The sequence below is a fragment of the Lycium barbarum genome, chromosome 1 (genome assembly GCF_019175385.1).
Source record: "Lycium barbarum isolate Lr01 chromosome 1, ASM1917538v2, whole genome shotgun sequence".
Classification (NCBI taxonomy): Eukaryota; Viridiplantae; Streptophyta; class Magnoliopsida; order Solanales; family Solanaceae; genus Lycium; species Lycium barbarum.
Window position 1 is genome coordinate 65,530,055 of NC_083337.1, and position 19,884 is coordinate 65,549,938.

Below are 19,884 nucleotides of genomic sequence, written 5' to 3' on the forward strand. Positions count from 1 at the left end.
TGTCCCTAATCCCTCCTGGAATGATCTCCAGAAATTAGCCGTAAACTGAGCTCCTCTGCCGGAGATAATAGCTGCGGGAACTCTGTGAAGTCTCACTATCTCTTTGAGGTATAACCTCGCATAGTCCTCAGCTGAATAAGTAGTCCTGACTGGAAGAAAATGGGCTGATTTTGTTAGCCTATCCACGATAACCCATATAGAATCATATCTTTGCGGAGTGTGAGGTAAACCTGTAACAAAGTCCATATTAATTACCTCCCATTTCCAAGTCGGGATCTCTATCTCCTGTAATAATCCCCCGGGCTTCTGATGCTCGACCTTAACCTGTTGACAATTCGGGCACTGAGCAACAAACTCCGCTATATCCTTTTTCATGCCGTCCCACCAATACAAACATCTGAGATCATGATACATCTTCGTTGACCCTAGATGAACAGAATAACGGGCATAGTGTGCCTCTCCCATAACCTGTCGCCGTAACCCTGCAACCTCAAGTACACATAATCTGCCTCTGTATCGTAGTACTCCTTCAGGTGAAATCTCGAATGGGGTCTTCTCCTTTTTAAGAGCTGCATCTCTATAATGTACCAGAACAGGGTCCTCGTACTGGTGTCTCTTTACCTCTTCTATGATAGAAGATTCAGCAACTCCTCGAACAGAAACTCCGCTATCATCAGAATCAGCCAAACGGACTCCAAGGTTAGATAACTGGAAAATCTCACAGACTATCTCTTTCCATTCTGGTTGTACATCTGTCAAGCTACCCATAGATTTACGGCTAAGTGCATCTGCTACAACGTTTGCTTTCCCTGAGTGGTATAGGATATCAACATCATAGTCTTTTATTAATTCTAGCCACCTTCTCTGCCATAATTCAGCTCCCTCTACTTTAAAGATATATTGGAGACTCGTATGATCCGTATAAATATCAACATGCACGCCATATAAATAATGTCTCCATATCTTCAAAGCATGAATTGCCACTGCTAACTCCAGATCATGAGTAGGATAATTCCTTAGGTGCTTTCTGAGCTGCCGGGAGGCATAAGCTAGAACCTTGCCATGCTGCATCAATACACAACCTAGTCCAACGCCTGAGGCATCACAATAAATAACATAGCCATCTGGTCCCTCAGGAAGTGTCAGAACCGGAGCCGTAGTCAACTTATCCTTCAGTAATTGGAAACTTTGTTCACATGCATCAGTCCACTAGAACTTGGCTGCCTTCTGTGTTAGCCTTGTTAAAGGCGCTGAAATTGAGGCAAATTTCTCTACGAACCTCCTGTAATATCCTGCTAGCCCCAGAAAACTACGTACCTCAGTAGGTGTCGTAGGTCTAGGCCAAGTCTTCACTGCCTCAATCTTCTGTGTACCTACCCGAATGCCATCAACTCCAATAATATGCCCCAAGAATGCTACTGAAGTCAACCAGCATTCACATTTAGAAAACTTAGCATACAACTTCTGCTACTGGAGCACTCTAAGTACCGTCCTTAAATGATCTGCATGCTCCTCTTCCTATCGTGAATAGACCAGAATATCATCGATAAATACAATCACAAACATATCTAGGAACGGCTTGAATAATCGGTTCATCAAATCCATAAATACTGCTGGAGCATTAGTCAGCCCAAAAGACATCACTCTAAACTCATAATGCCCGTATCGGGTCCTGAATGCAGTCTTCGGGATATCTCCCTCTTTTACACTCACCTGGTGATAGCCTGACCGCAAATCTATCTTCGAGAAACACTTAGCACCCTGCAACTGTTCAAATAGATCATCAATTCTGAGGAGGGGATATCTATTCTTTATTATCACTTTATTCAGCTTCCTATAATCAATACACATCTACAGTGACCCATCCTTCTTCCTCACAAATAATACTGGTGCTCCCCAAGGTGATGTGCTAGGCCTGATGAAGCCCTTTTCTAACAAGTCCCTAAGTTGCTCCTTTAACTCCTTCAGCTCTGCCGGTGCCATTCTATATGGAGGAATAGATATGGGCTGAGTATCTGGCAATACATCTATAGTGAACTCTATCTCCCACTCAGGTGGAAGACCTAGAAGTTCATCTGGAAATACATCTGGAAATTCATTAACTATCGGGACTGACTGAAGAGTCGGTACCTCTACTTTCAAGTCATGCACATGAACCAGATGATAAATATAACCCTTTCTAACCATCTTCCTTGCCTCGAGGTATGAAATAAACTTACCCCTCGGCGATGCTGTATTCCCCATCCACTCTATAATTTGCTCTCTTGAGAACTGAAATCGAACTATATTTTCACTACAATCAATGTTAGAATAACAAGAAGCTAGCCAATCCATACCCATAATAACATCAAACTCAGTCACATCTAACTTTATCAGATCTGCCTTGGTGCAACGTCTATATATAATCACCGAACAATCTCTATATAGTTGCCTTGCTATAACAGAATCTCCTACCGGTGTAGCTACCTCAAATGGTTCTATCAATTCAGGTTTTATTCCGATTCTACTAGCAACAAAGGGAGAAATATACGATAAGGTGGAGCCTGGGTCTATCAATGCATATACGTCCCGAGAGTAAATCGATAGTATACCTGTAACCACATTTGCTGACGCCTCCTGATCCTGTCTACTAGCCAAAGAATATATGCGGTTCGAAGGACCGCTAGAACTGGAAGCTCCGCCACGACCTCTACCACGGACTGCTGGTGTTTGAACACCCTGCCCCATGGGCGCATAGCTACAGAAGAAGATGAACGAAGCAACCGACCCGGTAGGCTGAGCCCTACCACCTGAACCGCCCCCATACGGACACTCTCTCATAATATCGCCTTGATGGCCGCAAGAAAAGCAAGCACCTGTAACGAGACGACATTCCCCATAATGGGGCCTACCACACCGAGAGCACCGAGGCAAAGGTGGCCTCGACTGACTGAAACCTCTATTCATCTGCGAACCCAAAGCCTTGGAGCTCGGACCGGCTCCTGAATACCCTGTGCTGTCAAACCTTCTACCTGTGAACTGTGGAGGTGCACTCTGTGCTGGCTAGGACGGATATCTAATATGCTGTTGAGGTTGCCCGCCTCAAAACTCGCCAGGATAGCTAGCCGATCTGGCCCTCTTATGCTGGCCTCTATCATAATCTCTATCTGGCTGGCGTCCTCTGTGTCGATCCTCTACCCCCTGTGCATATGCCTATACTCGAGCAATATCCATACCTGGCTGTAGAGCCAGTGCCATACAACCATCAATAAAATAACGATCTAACCCCATCACATAGCGATTCACTCTATCAGCCATATCAGCTACAATAGTAGGTGCATATCTAGCCAACGAGTCAAACTCAAGGCTATACTCTCGAACACTCCTGCCCCTCTGTCTCAATTGTAAAAATCTATCAACTCTGGAGGTAGGAAGTGGCCAAGGAAGGCCTCTACAAACTCATCCCATACTGCTGGAGGAGCATCCTCGCCCCTTGATAACTCCCACGACTCATACCAATTAATAGCTACATCCCGCAATCGATACGAAGCCAACTCGACAGACTCAGTCTCATAAGCCTTAATTATCCTCAACGTACGTTGCATCTGCCGAATGAACTCCTGCGGGTCATCCTCGGGCTTTGACCCGAAAAATCTGGAGGATTACAAGTTAAGAAGTCGCGGGCTCTCAAACTATCATGTCTATCTGCCTGGTCAACCCCTAGTCCATGCCTGCGAGCCTGTCCTGCCACTAAACTGGTAAGCAACTGAACTGCATCTCTCATGGCTCTATCCTCCACCCCTGGCTGAGGAGCTGGAGGCCCGGGTATTGGAACCTCGGGAGCTGGCGGTGGAGCCGCCCTCTGACCTGGAGCTGCCGCTTCCCTAGGTTCCTCTGGGAGTGGCGGTGTAGCAAAACTTGCCGACTGGAACACAATCTTAGGCATAAGCTGGGCACGGGCCCTAGTAACTCTCCGAGTCTGGCTAGTAGCTCCTGCTACCGATTTTCCCTTCTGGGCAGCTGTCCCTTCTTTGGAGGCATAGCTGTAAACATAATAATTTGTTAGGAAGGGATCATCCTGATAATATAGCTCTATCGCACGATCTAGGATAAAAAGGAAAGATACCATCCTAAATGTCCTGTAGCTTCCTGTTTATAGATGTGGTGCACAACACACTTATAAAAAGGACTCTACCAGACACGGTCTGTAGACACTCAGAGGATGAACTGCTCTGATACCACGTTTGTCATGATCCAGCCCCGTGGGCCATGACTAGTGCCCGAGCTGGACACCCATATGTGTACCTGTTAGACATAGTCAGACTGACACTATAGATAACATGGGAATCGACATAGACTCAAAGGTTCACAACGTCACATATCATGATAATCCGTCTCCTGAGGAGTAACAACCAATCACAACGTAATAAAATACGCAAGCCGACAAGGCTGTCACTATATATCATTATAATACGTAAGCCGACAAGGCCGCCACTACATGTCAATATGCTATGCAAGCCGACGAGGCTGCCACTACAAATCGATAACATATGCAAGCTGGCAAGGCTGCCATAACAATCGGAAACGTTCACAACAAACTATACAGACACAGCTGATCATAACCTATATACAACCCACACACACATGTCTACAGACCTCTAAGAGTATCAACAGTTAAATATGACGGGACAGGGCCCCGCCGTACCCCTGGACAAATATATATATCAGAAGATTTGTACCAAAAGTCTGAGCTCCGGGACAATGGAGCTCTCCCAGATGGCTGACTGGAAATCCTAAGCTGGGGGATCACCGAATCGAGTGTCCGTACCTGCGGGAATTAAACGCAGCCCCCCGAAGAAAGGGGGTCAGTACGCCATAAACATATCATCATATCATATATATATATATATACCGTACCCGGCCCTCTAGTGAGGGGCTCAGTGAACAATGCAGTGAAACTGTGCACGATAACATACCCGGCCCGAGACTCGGTGAAAGATATATTGAGGCATGCACGAGCAAAGTAGTGAGCAACCATATGCAAACTAAATCATAACTGAGACTCGATGGAATAATCAACATGAAATATCATTTGAAAATCAAGACAATAATCATATCAAGTATCCTTAGAATGTAATAATGGATTATATCAAATAGAACTTCAGAAATCATAGACACGTGCCAAGACATAATAAAATAAGTTCTGGAATGAAGAACGTTAGCCATCCTAGTGGCTCTAAGAATAGGAGCTTCTTTGGAATCATAAATATGTCGTCTGTTTGTTTCATAAAGATCATGCCAAAAAGAAGGAAGGGTTTGCTTTACATACCTGTTATAGGTTAACCGTAATCAAGTTCGCTTCGTCGCCCCGTTTAGCCTATTTGATATGACAGTAACACTATCGTTAGTAAGCTATACTTTCTAGCTTATAAATCTACAACCAATCACTTATAGGAATCATTCTTTAATTCATACTTTCTTGATTAGGATTTTTATTAGTTAAGAACTAGTCGAAACAAGATCCGAGGATGTTCCAAAACAGCCCACATACGTTTCACATACGATATCTTATGCATTCCTTTCTTATCAATTTAGTCATTCACATTAGCGATGACACAACAACGATTTCAGCCCTTATATGCAAAAAAATTATCTTAACCTTACAACAAGTCTTAAAGCAGCCCGTCAATTACAATCAACAAAACACAAGTCTTAATGACACTTAGTCTTCCAATCTCACAAGATCAACAACACAATACATAATCTTAACCCTGAATCCCTCAATTCAACAAGAACAGCCCATTAATCAAATACAACTCCATTCTTAATCATCAAATCCCTTTACCTTCATCATTTATTCTATGACAACAACAACAACACCAATTTAAAATTATTATCATTGCTAGTCTAAAACTGCCCCACATACGGCCCAAGCAAAGATTCAACACCAACACACAATTTTTGCATTTAATACCACATCCACCAATTCATACACAGATCAATCATTCCTAAAACATGAAAAAGGGACTGAAATCTTACCTTAAAAACAAAGCTCTTATCATCAACATGTAACTTCTTCAAGAACAGCCATGGTCGTGAGTTGCCATGGCTGTTATGATCTCCATCTTTTTCCTCCAATTGATCTTGAAATCCCTCAACTTAATTTTGTAGAAGGGGGAGGAAAGGAGCTGGCCGAGAGCTCCCTAGGTGGTTGCCATGGCCGTGACTTCTTTCTCTCTCAAAAGCTTAGGAATTCCTCTCTCTAAATTCTCTTTTACAAAGTTGAAAATGAATTTTAGTTGCTAACTTAGTCATCAAATCTTAGTCTTATATGATGCCTATAAAGTGGACACGTGTCCACCCTTATGACATGTGTCCACTTTTCATTCAAGACCAATCAAATTCCGCCATGTGTCGTGGGGCCCACTTAGTGATCTAATTAGCTTAATTAATTATTAATCCCCACTTAATAATATAATCATGGCTAATTAATCCCTAATCTCCACTAATATTTCTACACCAATTAAGTTTACAAGCAATCGTGTACTCATTAAAAATCGGGGATTAAAAGCCCTTGTCTCATATCCCAAAAATTAACCTCGTCCTTAAACTTACGTCGATTAGCCTATGAATAATTCGACGTATAAAAATACGGGGTATAACAATACATCAATGAGATAAAGGAAGCATCGATAAGGAGCAACTGTATATGACTGTAACTTACAGAAGAAATTACACACGCTGATTTACTCATAATCATCATCATGTCATGTATGCAATAATTTATAAGCTGCCCGTCCATATAGGTACGGTGTGATAATGTATAAGATGCCCGTCCATATAAGTACGGTGTGATAATGTATAAGCTGCCCGTCCATATAGGTACGGTGTGATAATGTATAAGTCTGCGTCCAGGCCTCCCGCGTCTGGGGTATAAGCTGCCCACTATAGTGGTGTGTATGTCTGCCCGCCTTGGCGGTGTCTGACCGCCTTAGCTGTGTCTGCCCAGCCATATAGGCATGGTGTAATATCATCATCATGTGCATATCATGGGCCTATCATACTATTATCATAATGCATGCATAATAGCTCAAGGATAGTTATACTTTATCGGGGTGACATAAGGTCGTGATCCCCCGATTTCATTATGGAACATTCATTGACATTCTACCTCACCTTGAAGGGATTATCATATAAGGTGAGTGTATACAATAACGATATCAATGGGTTATAGATATCATCATTATCTTTAAAGGATCATCATATTATGGACTCTAGATTCTTTAGACTCAAACTAATCATCATCGTTGTCGTACTCATTGTGTATCTCTTATTTCATATGGCTATTCATGAACAAGGACTCTTAGTTTTCTTGAAGATAGGAACTCATGAAGAACGAGGAAATTCATACCATAAGATTTATTCCTTAGAAAGAAAGGACTAGCCTCACATACCTTTTACGTTTAGCTAATATATCGCTTGCTTGTTCTCCATCGATATCCACGTTTCTACCTTCAAGAGGATTCGCATTAACGTTAGTTGATTGACTATAAGAACACGTTTCTATTTCTAGGGAAAATTGGGACACATTTCCTTTGTTTGTACTACTTTTCCCATATTCTATATCAACTTCCAAACGTTCATGTCAACATTCTCAACACTGCAAACAACAATTATCATTTATATACATTTACCGCAAGTCACCATTTCTCTTCAATTTCTCCACAATTATGGTTATAGCTCATTATCACATTTTCTCATATATAATACTTGTTTAATGGTCTAAATGTCATTTATAACCTATTCACAATCACAACATACCAACATTCATGATTCATCAAAACCATTATTCAAAAATGACACTATTTACTCATTTATGACCCATTTCCTATGTCTTTCTACAATTCAAGTGTCTTAACCTTCCAATTCCTTAAACAACATGATATGGTCACGAAACTTACCTTAGATGATGGAGGAACAAGCCTTGAATGGAAATACCCTTCTAACACCAAAACCCTATTTCACCCCTCTTAGGATTTGTTGGCTTGGATGACTTTCACTAGGTTTCATACACTTGTTTTCATGGACTGAAGTAGTTGATCATGGATTTCCTTTGATTTTCTTGTGGATGAATGTTGGAGAGTGTTCTAGAGGTTTCTTGACTTGTGGAGTGAAAATGAAATGAAAATGAAATGAGAGAGGTCCCTTATATTAAATCACAAAAGCTGTCCCGACCAACATATACGGACCAACATACGGTCCGTATATTTTTCACTGACTGTATGTTTGACCGTATGTTTGGTCCAGTGAAGTATGCTATGCTGGGATGAATCCACGGTTGGACATACGGTCCGTGGATTTTATACGGCCAGTATGTCTGGCCGTATAATGTCCAGCTATCCGTAACTTGTTCTCGTCGACTCGTTTGATCTCCGATCCTTATGGAACCTTCTTGACACTTTTTTAACACCTCAATACCAATCTAAGGGACGTTATCCCTTTTCTCCTGGGCATCATTAAATCGTCATTAACTCGTCGCTCATATTTCTTACACGATACTCAACATATCCTTTGCTTTCCTTGCCAACTTACTTCGTTTTAGTCAAATGTCTTTGAATCTCGATTTAAGATCATCAAATGCTATTTCTTACTTATCCAAATCACTGCATACCTTGTGTTCCTCGCTAGCCTATTCACTGTGCATTAATGGGGAATTTCTAGGGTGTAACATTCTTCCCCCCTTTTGGAACATTCGTCCTCGAATGTTAAACACTGGGGAATTCTACGAAAATTTCGGCAGAGTTTCCCCTGTAATATGGCACTACCATCCTGTCACAACAACATTCTCAATATGATAGACAACACTCATCATTCATTTACAGTATCCGTATTTCACAATCTGTCTTCAATTTCTCCATAATCATGGTCATGGTTCATTGTTGCATTTTTCTCACATAGGATACTTATTCCACGTTCTAAATGTCATTCATAACATTTTCATAATCACAATTTATCAATGATCATGGCTCAATTCAAACCTTTACTCAACAATGCTACTATTCACACTTTCATGACCCATTTCTTACATCCTTCTATAATCCAAGTGTTTCAACTCTTCCATACCCTAAATAACATGTAAATGCCATAGAACTTACCTTGGATGTTGTAGTAACAAGCCTTGAGCTGTATTACTCTTCTTGCACCAAAACCCTAGTATACTTCTCCTGAAATTTCTTAACTTTGATGAACTTTGATGAGTTTCATACACTTGATTCACTTGGATTCTTGATATTGATCTTTGATTTCCTTTGTTTTCTTATAGATGAAGAGTGGAGAATATTCTAGAGGTTCCTAGAGAGAAGTATCGTGGAAATGAAATGAATTAATGAGCTTGGGTCTCCTTTTTAATGACTTAAAATCTGATCCGAAATGAACAGTAGTTGAAGTGCACAGTGGTCGTAAACCCAGTTTACGGTCCGTATTCTGCGGGCGTATTTAAGCATAACAGAACCAGAAAGTCAAGCTGAGGACATGGTGGTTTACGACTCAGTTTACCGGCCCGTATTTCAGTTTACGGTCCGTATTTAAAGTCATATTTAACCATTCAAGCATTTGACAGAAAGTTGAAGTTTTGTACGTTGAAATACGACATGGTAGTTTACAGGCCGTATACCACTTTACGGTCCATATTTTATTTTACGATCGACTGGGCCGTATTGCAAATCTGAAACTTTCACGTCTTCAGAACCTATAATTAGTCATTGTGGAGCATAACCTATCTCTTATTCCCATTGCCTTTGAAATCTTACTTAGGGTTATCAAACATCATTCCCTTCTGATTAAAACATTGTATACTCGTATTCTTTGTTAGTCTATTCATTGTACGTTCACGGTGAAATTTTCGAGGTGTAACATTCTTCCCTCCTTTTGGAACATTCGTCCTCGAATGTTAAGTCATCGGGGATTCTATAAAAATTTCGCCAGAGTTTCCCCTGTAATATGAAACTACCATCCTATCATATCAACCCATAATATCATTGCCTCACAGGGTTGTCACACCCTAACCTTATTAGGGTGTGATGGGCACTCGACCCCACATACAGAGCCGAGCGAACCCGCAGACCTTGATTACACACCTAATGTTTTTTTTTGAATTCTGAAAGTCAATTACAAATAAAATACATGTTGAGCTTTCAAAATTTTCTGCTTACTATTTCCAGAATTTAACAAATCTGTAATTATATAAAATTTACTACATAACACAAAATGACATATCGGCTGATGGAGCCGCTTACAGACTGACTATCATTACCCACGACGTTGTCTGCAAAGTCTCTAATACTGATCAGACATCACAGCATACATACTCTGATTCGGCAGCACTCCTGGAGGAAATGTAGCCCGCCAATCCACTGGATCATCTTTAGCTAATCTCGTCTATCCACTTGTGGGTACCTGCGCGGCATGAAACGCAGCCCCCGAAGAAGAGGGGGTCAGTACGGAATATGTACTGAGTATGTAAGGCATGAGTACAGAAAACGAAACCATGACTGAGACAGATAGAACAACATACAAATAGCCTATCCAGAATACCAGACACTTATTATTTTTTTTTCTTTTTCCAGACACGAATCATACTTACTCATCTCGTATGCCAGACGGATTACAGAACGTACAAATTACTCAAATGATGTCATATAGAAAACGGGATACAGAATATACGGAAGGTCAGAATGCTTACTCTCCAACACAAGTCATGCATATCGGAATCGGATATCATATCACATACGCGGTAACCCCGGGGACATATACCACGCCGGGACAAATACCATATCATACATACGGTAACCTCGGTGAAAAATATCACGCCGAGGGACCGGTCACATCCTATCATATACATGATAACCTTGGGGACAGATAACACGCCGAGGAACCGGTGAACAATGCCAAGGGATGCGCACGATAACGTAGGAACGTGGTCGCCACTCCTACCTTTGGCGCCACAACACATCATATTTCAGAAAATTTGCTCCGACCTCCGTCACACATCATAACATAACCACGGTACCCGGGGGCGGATAGATAACACGGCACCCCGAGTCCGGACACATCATACTTCATAATATATCCTCGGTAACCGGGGACGGACATATAACACAGTACCCCGGAACCGGATACATCATACTTCGGAATTCATATATGGAACCCGACCCTTAACAGAGGACTCGGCGAACCATCCGCACGATATATATATACCGGCCCGGGATCCGGTGAAAGGGATCATAGCACATGCACGAGCAGAGTAGTGAGCAACTAAATGCACATAAATCGAGACTCGATAGAATGATCGAACGTGTCATCAGAATAATCATAGCAGGTTACCCATATCAGAATGCTTATATGAAAATACTTATGTTGGGGTACTCATATCAGAATACTTATGTCAGAATGCTTAGGTCAGAATACTTATATCAAAATACTTATATCAGAGTAGTTATAACAGAATACGTATGTCAGGATTCTCATATCCAAAATACTTATATCCGAATACTTCTATCAAAATGTTTACATCAAATTTCTTGTATCGGAGTACTTACGTCAAAATACTTTTGTCAAAATATCCATATCCAAAATACTTGTATCCAAATGCCTATATAAGAATACTCATATCAGAATTTCCAGATACTTATATCAGAGAGTACATACAGTTCATAACAAATCCAGAACAATAGCCCAAGTTTCTCTTAATTATTATGCGGAAATGAGTCCAATAGAGCAATACAAATGGGGTTCGGGAATTATGGGCCCACCTCGGATTAAGTCGATGTGGCGTGTATAAACTATGAACATTAAGCCTTATAGAGTCATCCATGAAGGTTTCAGGGCAATCCGGTTTTATTTGTAGAAGTTACGGACGTTCAAACTATGTTTCCATCAAAGCATAAGGTTCTTAGTTCAATTTCACTGAATGAATAGGGGTCCAAATCAAGCTCGGATTTCTAGGAATAGAGTTTCCCTGGAGGCTCGTATCATAGCCTGTTACAACTAGGACATGCCAAAAGAAAGGAAGGGTAAGTCTTACACACCTGTGTCGCGACCAACTGGCTACGCTCATTTGTGCAACTTGTTAGTCTTCATTCAAAAGAACTCATCCATTCGCTAGATTCATTATCACATACTTGCCTTAACCTTTCAAACGCATTCACTTATATTCTGCCGGAATTTCGGCAGCACCTCCCCTGTAAATATACCAACCCTGAGAATACGGCTCGGCTCCAAATCAACAACAACAATACCAACAACCATAACAATAGTCGTTAGGAATCAATTTGAACGCATTCTAACATTGATGACTCCTACGAAATTCAACAACATAACCTCATATTCAATTCAACTACTTACATTCAAACCAACATCAACGTTCACACATTCAATTACTGATCCGAAACCATTCAAAACAATATTCAAAACCCTTTAAACAATTCACACAATATTTCAAACGACCCAACCAACACGCCAACTTACCTGAATTCATCCCCAAACCCGTGAACAACATCACCAACACATTCCTCTTTCCCAAATTCATAATTTACATCAACGAGCCACACCTTAACAATGTCATTTCCATGTATATAAAAATTACATAAGAATCACATTAAGGCGTGAAACGTCCCATATCACTTGCAACTTCATCTTAAATCATTTAATTCTCATTTCCGTCATAGAATCCATAACGACGACAACTAAAATACTAACTAGAATTTGTTCACTCATAACCACATCAAGAGGCCATATTCGGCCACCACACCCACATACAAACTTCATGATTTTCATTCCTTTCAACACACTACAACAACCAAACATGCTAAATAGAGCTAGTTCATCACTCCTACACACATACACCTACACGGCCACATCAACATACACACTTCCAGGAATTGTTATTCATTTCTACATACTCCAACATGTACAAGACACCCATAACATATAAGAAATAAGATTAAACTTTTACCTTGCTTCCTTACTTCACAACTTGCCTAAAGTTGGCCACAGATGAAAACGGACAATCTAACGCTTCCAATAACACTTCCACGTTAATGAGCACCCTTCAATTGGTAGGAAAACTAGAAAGAAAATATTTTTCTTGATCCATTGTTATGGCCCCATATTTTGGGACCATGGCCGAATAGGCCTTAGCTCCCTTCTCCTTTTTTTTTTTTTTTTTGTTCTTCCACTAGAAGATAACTCATATATATATGTACATGTATGTCCAAGTCTCTAGACTTTTCTTCTTTTTATTTTTCTAGACTTTTCTCAAATTTTCCAAAGACGATTTAGTCCCTCTTTTTTTTTTTCGGCCATGTGGCCATTTTTATGGAATTTTCAAGACTCATGTAAAATTCCCGTTTTACCCCTAGCCTTTCCACAAAATTACCATGACGCCCTTTTGAAATTTTCCTTTTTGCCCTTAGTCTTTCTCAATATTTCCATACTACCAATGTCCATAAATAATATTCACAACAACATGTACACTAAAATAAATTTTGAAAATTGTCTTGCCGTCAACGTTCCACATCTACCCCGAAATTTCCGAACGTATAAAATACGAGCTATAACATCCTCCCCCCCTTTAGAACATTCGTCCTCGAATGTTCAACTGACCTTACAGGGGCTTATAACACTTCGGGAGGGGGTTCCTTTATGGTTGCCCTTTCTTTCCATGCCCATTCCGTATAGTCGAGTCTTTTCATCCTCATATGGGTCCTTATTCTGTCTCATGGGTTTCCTAAGTGCTGGGCCAATATTTTTTTATCCTTGTCTTCCTCCGATCATCTCTTTTCTGTTATTATTCCATAACCATATCTTAACAAAAGCCTCACCTTTAGATCTCTACCACGACTCTTCTTTAATCTTTCCTCTCGTATCTCTGGATGCAGGCGTACTTTTCTTTGACCTTATGTGTTTGTGCTCATTTCTTTCCTCGTTATTCCCTTTAGGCCTAATATGGCCTCCCCCCCTTTAAGGGGGTTCCTTATACGTCACGACCTTAAAGTACTCTTATCTTTAATTATTCTTCATCCCTCGTCACTCTTTCCAACTCTATGCATAACGTATCGAAACTTCTCAGCTCAAATTGTTTCCCTTTTTCTCCTTGCTCATATCATCGTTTTGTCCATGTTTTTCATTGCCTTCCCTCTCGGCTCATTGTAATTAATCCTTGAATCTTACATATTCCTCTTTCGTTCCATATTACCGCACTCCATCCTTGCCCCATGTCTGCATTTACACCTTTATCTGATAATCTCGTATCTCGCCGGAAATTTCCTCTTAGGGGTTTCATCCTCCAAGGTTTTCCTCGTTTACTCACCGATATCTGAATTTCCTTACTCCTCATTTACTTACCTACTTCTTTTTCTAACACCATACCGTCGAGACTTTTCTGTCCTTAACCTATAGTGGAAATAGCGTCCTATCTCGTAATACTAACACCATTCGTTTTCTCACTACTATTCAGGCTTCGGTGTCCCTTTACCCGATTGAGGCGTCCTTTACCGTAGCATAGGTTGTTAGGACACACGTGTCTACTGATACCATCACATATGGGATAACGTGTTCACCCACATCTATATATATAATTATTATCAACTAACCCACAAAATACTTCCAAACTTTCTTCAAGCCTATCCTAGTTCCCGAGCTGTGACATACTCTTTTGCCTTTTCACCGAGCTAGTCTACCTCGTTTTATGCGCCTTCTTATGGTCTCCAACCACCCCATACACCATAGTCTCACTCAGGTTACCCTAGTTTTCCATTTGTTCCCTTAAATTTTTAATTTTGCAAAATTTTCCCAATTACTTCCCAGGGGGGTCACCCATCCTGAAATTGCTCCCACCTGAGCACACTTTAACCTCGAATGTTTAGTGGAATCCGATGCCTTAATGCTGATATTTTCGGATCCACTTTCTCGGATAACCTTTACTACATGATTCGGGACTAATCGAGGTCTTACAAAATCCCGGGACACCCTCGTGGTACGTCTTTTCTTCCATAATTACCATTTTACCCCTTTCGACCCTCAGTGCTCACCTTCCACTTTCTTACATAACTATCTCTCATTCTGGGTTCCCAGACTCCTGCTGATAACAGATACACCTTCGTTGTCACTGTTTTATGGATGCCCCGATATTAGTCCGTTCGAACTTCTTACTCACCGTTTTAACATAGTAACCTGCAGCAAAACTAATTGTCAACTTTCTGAATCGTCCATCTAACCTTGTTTTTCTTATACCATCCTCCTGTACACTGCAAATATCAATAACAACTTATAGAACATACAGCTACACCACATTCCGGCCATCCGGGGCTGCTAATTCTTGGGAACAGATCAAATACACCAGTACTTACCCGTCTTCCTCCATCGTATGTGAGACTTTGCATATAAGGAATCTTACCCCCTATGACTTGGCTCTATGGCACGATCTGAGACAGAAAGAAGGTCAACAATCCCTAGATGCCCCGTAGCCTCTTGTTTATAGATGTGGCGCGCTACACACCATAAACAGGACTCTACCGGACACAACTTTGCAGACAACCCCTAGGACAGACCTGCTCTGATACCACTTTGTCACACCCTAACCTTATTAGGGTGTGATGGGCAATCGACCACACATACAGAGCCGAGCGAACCCGCAGACCCTGATTACACACCTAATGTTTTTTTTTTTTGAATTCTGAAAGTCAATTACAAATAAAATACATGTTGAGCTTTCAAAATTTTCTGCTTACTATTTCCAGAATTTAACAAATCTGTAATTATATAAAATTTACTACATAACACAAAATGACATATCGGCTGATGGAGCCGCTTACAGACTGACTATCATTACCCACGACGCTGTCTGCAAAGTCTCTAATACTGATCAGACATCACAGCATACATACTCTGATTCGGCAGCACTCCTGAAGGAAATGGAGCCCGCCAATCCACTGGATCATCTTCAGCTAATCTCGTCTATCCACTTGTGGGTACCTGCGCGGCATGAAACGCAGCCCCCGAAGAAGAGGGGGTCAGTACGGAATATGTACTGAGTATGTAAGGCATGAGTACAGAAAACGAAACCATGACTGAGACAGATAGAACAACATACAAATAGCCTATCCAGAATACCAAACACTTATTATTTTTTTTTCTTTTCCAGACACGAATCATACTTACTCATCTCGTATGCCAGACGGATTACAGAACGTACAAATTAATCAAATGATGTCATATAGCAAACGGGATACAGAATATACGGAAGGTCAGAATGCTTACTCTCCAACACAAGTCATGCATATCGGAATCGGATATCATATCACATACGCGGTAACCCCGGGGACATATACCACGCCGGGATAAATACCATATCATACATACGGTAACCTCGGGGACAAATATCACGCCGAGGGACCGGTCACATCCTATCATATACATGATAACCTTGGGGACAGATAACACGCCGAGGAACCGGTGAACAATGCCAAGGGATGCGCACGATAACGTAGGAACGTGGTCGCCACTCCTACCTTTGGCGCCACAACACATCATATTTCAGAAAATTTGCTCCGACCTCCGTCACACATCATAACATAACCACGGTACCCGGTGGCGGACAGATAACACGGCACCCCGAGTCCGGACACATCATACTTCATAATATATCCTCGGTAACCGGGGACGGACATATAACACAGTACCCCGGAACCGGACACATCATACTTCAGAATTCATATATGGAACCCGACCCTTAACAGAGGACTCGGCGAACCATCCGCACGATATATATATACCGGCCTGGGATCCGGTGAAAGGGATCATAGCACATGCACTAGCAGAGTAGTGAGCAACTAAATGCACATAAATCGAGACTCGATAGAATGATCGAACGTGCCATCAGAATAATCATAGCAGGTTACCCATATCAGAATGCTTATATTAAAATACTTATGTCGGGGTACTCATATCAGAATACTTATGTCAGAATGCTTAGGTCAGAATACTTATATCAAAATACTTATATCAGAGTAGTTATAATAGAATACGTATGTCAGGATTCTCATATCCAAAATACTTATATCCGAATACTTCTATCAAAATGTTTACGTCAAATTTCTTGTATCGGAGTACTTACGTCAAAATACTTTTGTCAAAATATCCATATCCAAAATACTTGTATCCAAATGCCTATATAGGAATACTCATATCAGAATTTCCAGATACTTATATCAGAGAGTACATACAGTTCATAACAAATCTAGAACAATAGCCCGAGTTTCTCTTAATTACTATGCGGAAATGAGTCCAATAGAGCAATACAAATGGGGTTCGTGAATTATGGGCCCACCTCGGATTAAGTCGAGGTGGCATGTATAAACTATGAACATTTAGCCTTATAGAGTCATCCATGAAGGTTTCAGGGCAATCCGGTTTCATTTGTAGAAGTTACGGACGTTCAAACTATGTTTCCATCAAAGCATAAGGTTCTTAGTTCAATTTCACTGAATGAATAGGGGTCCAAATCAAGCTCGGATTTCTAGGAATAGAGTTTCCCTCGAGGCTCATATCATAGCCTATTACAACTAGGACATGCCAAAAGAAAGGAAGGGTAAGCCTTACACACATGTGTCGCGACCAACTGGCTACGCTCATTTTTGCAACTTGTTAGTCTTCATTCAAAAGAACTCATCCATTCGCTAGATTCATTATCACATACTTGCCTTAACCTTTCAAACGCATTCACTTATATTCTGCCGGAATTTCGGCAGCACCTCCCCTGTAAATATACCAGCCCCGAGAATACGGCTCGGCTCCAAATCAACAACAACAATACCAACAACCATAACAATAGTCGTTAGGAATCAATTTGAACGCATTCTAACATTGATGACTCCTACGCAATTCAACATCATAACCTCATATTCAATTCAACTACTTACATTCAAACCAACATCAACGTTCATACATTCAATTACTGATCCGAAACCATTCAAAACAATATTCAAAACCCTTTAAACAATTCACACAATATTTCAAACGACCCAACCAACACGCCAACTTACCTGAATTCATCCCCAAACCCGTGAACAACATCACCAACACATTCCTCTTTCCCAAATTCATAATTTACATCAACGAGCCACACCTTAACAATGTCATTTCCATAAATATAAAAATTACATAAGAATCACATTAAGGCATCAAACGTCCCATATCACTTACAACTTCATCTTAAATCATTAAATTCTCATTTCCGTCATAGAATCCATAACGACGACAACTAAAATACTAACTAGAATTTGTTCACTCATAACCACATCAAGAGGCCATATTCGGCCACCACACCCACATACAAACTTCATGATTTTCATTCCTTTCAACACACTACAACAACCAAACATGCTAAATAGAGCGAGTTCATCACTCCTACACACATACACCTACACGGCCACATCAACATACACACTTCCAGGAATTGTTATTCATTTCTACATTCTCCAACATGTACAAGACACCCATAACATATAAGAAATAAGATTAAACTTTTACCTTGCTTCCTTACTTCACAACTTGCCTAATGTTGGCCACGGATGAAAACGGACAATCTAACGCTTCCAATAACACTTCCACGTTAATGAGCACCCTTCAATTGGAAGGAAAACTAGAAAGAAAATATTTTTCTTGATCCATTTTTATGGCCCCATATTTTGGGACCATGGCCGAATAGGCCTTAGCTCCCTTCTCCTTTTTTTTTTTTTTTGTGTGTTCTTCCACTAGAAGATAACTCATATATATATGTACATGTATGTCCAAGCATGTGAGGGGCATATGCCCCTCTCTAGAGTTTTCTTCTTTTTATTTTTCTAGACTTTTCTCAAATTTTCCAAAGACGATTTAGTCCCTCTCTTTTTTTTTTCGGCCATGTGGCCATTTTTATGGAATTTTCAAGACTCATGTAAAATTCCCGTTTTACCCCTAGCCTTTCCACAAAATTACCATGACGCCCTTTTGAAATTTTCCTTTTTGCCCTTAGCCTTTCTCAATATTTCCATACTACCAATGTCCATAAATAATATTCACAACAACTTGTACACTAAAATAAATTTTGAAAATTGTCTTGCCGTCAACGTACCACATCTACCCCGAAATTTCCGAACGTATAAAATACGGGCTATAACAAGGGCTACATCACAATATCAACATATCTACGGCCACGCACGACCAAAAGCATGAAAAGTTAGCATATATACCTTATATCGTTGGCGTTTCATCTTGAATCTCTCCTGGGGGTTGAAATAAATGCGGATACTTGCACTTCATACTCTCTTCCGCTTCCCAAGTCATTTCTTCTCATTTGTTGTTTTGCCACAAGACTTTGACTGAAGCTACTCCTTTATTTCGAAGTCTCCGCACTTGCCTGTCTAGAATAGCAATAGGCACTTCTTCATAGGTTAGTTTTTCTGTTACTTGCACATCATCTATCGGGACAATCTTTATGGGATCTCCAACATACTTGCGGAGCATCGAAACATGGAAGACTGGATGGACTGATTCAAGCACCAAAGGCAAGTCCAATTCATAGGCAACATGACTCACCTTGCAGATAATTTTATAGGGTCCAATATATCTAGGACTTAACTTCCCTCTCTTGCCAAATCTCATCACCCCTTTCATTGGCGACACTTTCAAAAATACCCAATCATCAACCTGGAATTTCAAGTCTCGTCGACGATTGTCCGCATAAGACTTTTGGCGACTTTGGCCTGTCAGCAATCAATCTCGGATCACCTTAACTTTTTCCACCGCTTGGTGAATCAATTCGGGGCCTACTAGCAGTACCTCTCCTATTTCAAACCATCCGATTGG